At 48.0% G+C, this 5,552-nt stretch overlaps 1 pseudogene; it reads left to right on the top strand.

Moving 5' to 3' along the window:
• Positions 1 to 2,862: 2,862 nt before the first annotated feature.
• LOC129032622 (PHD finger-like domain-containing protein 5A) lies at positions 2,863 to 3,194 on the top strand (annotated as a pseudogene).
• The last annotated feature ends 2,358 nt before the right edge of the window (positions 3,195 to 5,552 follow it).

Here is a 5,552-nt window from a genome sequence, read left to right as displayed (position 1 = left end):
CAGGTTGACTTCCCCAGTCCTCTCTGGAAACTTCAAACAGCTCAGCCTTTATCCTTTCTCTCCGCTACATCCACCTCCTCTAAGGCCCTCTGACTCTTCCTAGTCATCTTCTGCCACTCTGGCTTGATGGGAGGGAGATAGAAATGGGCTTCAATTCAGACAAGGGCTTTGCTTATCTGAAATGTGTTTGCTGAGGATCTTATTCCCAGAGTAGTAGCTCTGAACATATTAATATTTCGTGTGTGCTGAATTCTGTTGAGAATCCAAAGAAAGTTGTGAACCCTCTTCCTGGATAAACACACATCTTTACATCCACACTGTTTTGAAAGCAAAATTGAAACCCATATGTGGGGCCCTGGTTAAGAACCTCACCAGAAGGAGATCAGAACATCAGTTTCCTGATTGCCCTCTGTCTTAGCTCATTCAGGCTGCTCTAACAAAATACCTTAGAGTAGGTAATTTATAAGTAACAGAAATATATTGTTTATAGTTTTGGAAGCTAGGAAGTCCAAGATCAAGGACTGGACTGGTGAAGGCTTACTCTCTGCTTCAAAGATGGTGCCTTGGGGCTGGGTGCGGTGGCTCACGCCTGTAATCCCAGCACTTTGGGAGGCCGAGGCGGGCAGATCACAAGGTCAGGAGATCGAGACCATCCTGGCTAGCACGGTGAAACCCTGTCTCTACTAAAAATAAAAAAAAATTGGCCGGGCATGGTGGCAGGCGCCTGTGGTCCCAGCTACTTGGGAGGCTGAGGCAGGAGAATGGCGTGAACCCAGGAGGCAGAGCTTGTAGTGAGCCGAGATCAAGCCACTGCACCAATCCAGCCTGGGCAACAGAGCAAGACTCCATCTCAAAAAAAAAAAAAAAAAAAAAAATGGTGCCTTGTAGCTGTGTCCTCACATGGTGGAAGGGCCAGGTTAGCTCCCTTCAACTCCAACTCCTTTTATAAGGCCACTAAGCCCATTCCTGAGGCAGAGCCTTCATGAATTAATCACTTCCCCAAAGGTCCCATCTCTTAATACTATCACATTGGGTATTAGGTTCCAATATGTGAATTTGGGGAGATCACCAATATTCTGACCATCACACACTTTCTGCAGTCTTCAAGTGGCTCAAGAGGGGAGAAGAATAGGGTCTCAATCCCCATAGGAGTTGGAGTGTGAGGAAGGGGCAGCCTCTTCTCCCATCCATCTGTAACCCTTAGTTGTGGAGCCAGACATCAGTTATTGTTGGTCCTCCACTGGGCAGTCAGTCATTCAGCTGGTTAAAGAGTCAGTTATGTAGTCAGTTTAAGCTTGTCAGATGTTTAGTTACCTACAGTTAGTACATCAGTAAGAAATCCAGTAGGTGGCCGGGTACGCTGGCTCATGCCTGTAATCGCGCAGCACTTTGGGAGGCCGAGGCGGGCGGATCATGAGGTCAGGAGATTGAGACAAGCCTGGCTAACACAGTGAAACCCCGTCTCTACTAAAAATACTATATATATATATATATATTAGCCGGGCGTGGTGGTGGGCGCCTGTAGTTCCAGCTACTTAGGAGGCTGAGGCAGGAGAATGGCATGAACCCGGGAGGCAGAGCTTGCGGTGAGCGCAGATGGCGCCACTGCACTCCAGCCTGGGCGACAGTGCGAGACTCCGCCTCAAAAACAAACAAAAAAACAAAAAGCAACAAAAAAAGAAATTCATTAGGTCAATCAAGTGATTTGTGTGTTTAGATATTTAATCAGCCAACCAGCCAGTCAATTATTCAGGATTAACTTTTCAGATAGACAGTGGTCCATCAGGATCCATCAGTCAGAAAGTCAATTTAACGGTCAGTCTGTCAATCAGGGTGCTAGTTGTTTAAAATGCTAAACACCTGGCTCATCAGTGGGACAAAAGGGCAGCTGGGGTGAGGCCATCTGGACACAGAGTGTGTCTCCACTAGGTACAGCTAGAAAATAATGTACACAGGTGGGGAGAAGATTTGACTCCTCCTGGGCCGCCAGAGGGAGCTTTGGTTTGCTGGGAAAGAGGCCTCACCTGGTGTGGTTGACAGGGAAAGAGGAAAAGCGGCAAAACATGGGCCAGGCAGAGTTGCCACCAGAAGGTGGTGTGGCATTCCTTCACGTCTCCACCCTGCACACTCCATTGGCTCAACTTTAGGCTTGAAGGAGCCCATTTCTGGCCGGCTTTTGAGGAAAGGCCCCTGGAAGGACTTCCCATCCTAGGGAGTACCTAACTGAGGCATGCTTGGCTCTGAGCTGGGAGGAAGCCAGCCAGCTACCCACCAGGAGAAGGACTTGCCCTCCTTGGTTGTCAGGGGCACGCCAGCCAAAGCACCGGGCAATGGGGGAAGAGAGGGAAACTGGGGTGGGGATGCTGGGGTATGGGGAAATCAATACCGTACCTGTCTGCCCAGGAGCAAGGCGGGGAGCAGCTTCCTAAAGCTGAGGCACTGAGGCCAGGATCTCTGGTTTGTGGGAGTCTACACCATATCCAGGGCTACTTCTCATTCAGCTTCTCCAGGGTCCACACTTTGAGCCTCCATACTCCCATTCTTTTGCTGAATTCTGTGGTCAGCAGCTTCCTCTCAAATGAACAGCAAGTCCAACTGAAGCAGGAAGGATGGAAGTTAGACATAGATAATGAAGAAACAAGGGGAAAGGATGAACCCTCTTGGGGAATAGTGGAGATGTTTATATAAGGTTCTAAATACAGTGTTGGGCACAAAGGCAGGATTCAGTAAATTTGAGTCCCCCTAAGGGAGGTGCATGTGGCCAATGCGTTGTAGCTCCTACTTATGCATAAAGCATGATTTGATGCCTCCAGGTGGGGTTCTTGGCTTTAAAAAGAGGGCAGTGCAGCATGGGCGGGAGCTATGGCTGAACGTTATCTAGATTTGATCTTTTGCTGCAAGCAGGCTGGTGTTGTCATCGGAAGATTGTGTGAAAATTGACAGCAAGTGTGTGATTTGTGACCGCTGTGTCTGTCCCTTCACCCTGGTATGCTTATATGATGAGTGTAACTATGGCTTTTACCAGGGGCACTGTGAGATCTGTGGAGGCCGTGGGAGTCTCTGATGCCTATTATTGTAAGGAGTGCACCAGCCAGGAGAAGAATAGAGATGGCTGCCCAAAGATTGTCATCTTAGGGAGCTCTGAGACAGGCCTCTTCCATGAACGTCAAAAATATGGCATCAGGAAGAGGTGATTGGTGGGTGGCCCCTTCCTTCCCTGCATCAAGCTGCAGCAGCTGCCAGAAATGACGCCTACTACCATCAACAGAAAGGGAGCGGAGCCCCGGGCATTGCCGGAAGTGCCTCCCGGTGTACTGGCACCCTGCCACCTCTCCCTCCCCTTTCCAACAAATGTGTGATAGGAATGGAAAAGGATTCTTTACAGAACACCCTGGCAGACTGAATCACAGAAGAATCGATAGATTAGTTACTGTTTTTTCTTGAATTTGAAAAGCAAGTTTCTGTCCTGCATATGGATATATCCTCCCTACCTGGAGAGCTTCTAAAAGGGAGTCATGGTTCAGTCTTCTGCTTGAGGAGCTGACTGTGAAGCTGCACGCAGTGAAAGATGTGTCCTTGAGGAGACTTCGGTGTGTGGCAGGAAGCTATCAGAACAAGAAATGAGGGCCTTTCATCTTTCACATTAAAAAAAAAAAAATGTGGGCGGGGCTGTCATTCTGTTTTCAACTGGTTTTGGTGTCTCAGAGCAATGGAGAGAGTCATTTGTGTGAAATAATGACTCCTGCCAGGTGGAGATGGTCCATGTGTCTGGAGCTTCACATACACTCTGCGGGAGTCATCATCCCCGGTTTAGGGATTGTAGGAGCCTGGGTACCTTGCTTGAGGCTCCACTCCTGCGAAGTGGTAGAGAACTGGATTTGAGCTCAGTCTATATGGTTCCAAAGCTCTTTTTCTAGGTGATCACACTGGAGACCACAGATAGGGAAGGGGAGGAGAGCAGAGGACTGAGAAATCACTGGCTTCTGAAGTGCTCTGGAAGCAACTGTCTTCTCGGAGATCCTGTCAATCTCACACCCCACACCATGATGCCAAGACGCTTTTTCTGTCTTCCAGACATGCAGAAAATCCATAAACAACTGCAGTCCATGTACTCAGGGAGGCCCTTAGGGAGCCTGGATTTTATCTGGAAGGCTGTGGAGGGCCAAGGAAGGGTTTTTAATTTGATTTACACTGTCTTGAATGTACAATCTATACATGCCAGAGAGAAATATTTAGTATGTATTGGTAAGCCATCACACATGCTTTCTGTAGACCCCTGTGAGGAATGTTTAATATAATGATATAATGACTATGAATCAGGGCTTGAGTCAGACTGGTTTTGCCTCCCAGTTCTGCCACTTCCTGGCTGAGAGGCCTTGGCAAGGGACCGCTCCTCTCAGTTTCTTTCCCTGTCTTAAAAATGGGGACGATAGGCTGGGCAGGGTGGCTCATATCTATAATCCCAGCACTATGGGAGGCCAAGGTAGGCAGATTGCTTGAGCCCAGGAGTTTGAGACCAGCCTGAGCAACACAGCAAGACCCCATCTCCAAAAAGAAATATATGAAAATTAGCTGAGTGTGGTGGCTCGTGCCTGCAATCCCAGCTGCTCAGGAGGCTGAGGTGGGAGGATTGCTTGAGCCCAGGAGCTTGAGGCTGCAGGGAGCTATTACTGCCATTGTATTCCTGCCTGGATGACAAGGGTGAGAGCTTGTCTCCAAAAAAAAAAAAAAAAAAAAAAGGGGGATGATAATCTCTAAGTCACAGGTTACTGTGAGATGAAACAAGGTTCTGTGTAAAAAGCACACTGCATGTCTTGGGCGTTGAAATGCTCAACAAATGCTGGCCCATCCTGCACATAAAACGCATCTTGTGCTCCATTTCCAACCCTCTTAGTCTTTTTCCAGTTACTGATTTCTCTCTTTTTTGCCTTAAATAACAGACATTTATTTCTCACAGGTCTGGAGGCTGAGAAGTCCAAGGTCAGGGAGACAGCTCTTTCAATTGCTAGTGAGGGCTCTCTTCGTGGCTTGCAGATAGCCACCTTCTTACTGTGTCCACACATGGGGGTGGGGAGGAAGGGAGAGAGAGAGAGAGAGAGAGAGAGAAAGAGAGAGAGAGAGAGAGATTGATTCTCTTGCTTCCTGCCCTAGTGTTTCTCTGATGCCATGGTGTACAGGGCACCCTCCTGCTGGGCAGTCATGCACATGCAAGTCAGCAGAGCAGGGAAGGCAGCTGTGGATGGGAGCCAATGGATAAATGTTTCCCACAAGTGAACAGTTCTGAGATGTATTTCCCAAGCCTTCTTAGGAGGTCCTGTGGGATACAGCACCCAGTTTCCCCTGTGCATCCTTACACTGGCTTTCCCTCCTTCCCCTTCTGTCCCCTCTTTCACTCCTGCTTCTTTGGTACCACATCCCCTAACAAACTTAACTAACTACTACATTTAAGCTTTTTTTTTTTTTTTTTTTTTTTTTTTTTTTTTCTCAGACTCTGCTTCAAGGGAGACCAGGCTAAGACAATCTATTATAAGAAGATTCTATTTTCTTGGAAA

Source organism: Pongo pygmaeus, chromosome 2 (genome assembly GCF_028885625.2).
Source record: "Pongo pygmaeus isolate AG05252 chromosome 2, NHGRI_mPonPyg2-v2.0_pri, whole genome shotgun sequence".
In the NCBI taxonomy this organism is placed as follows: domain Eukaryota; kingdom Metazoa; phylum Chordata; class Mammalia; order Primates; family Hominidae; genus Pongo; species Pongo pygmaeus.
The sequence above is the reverse complement of the archived record's forward strand: the minus strand, read 5'-3'. Positions and strand labels throughout refer to the sequence as shown.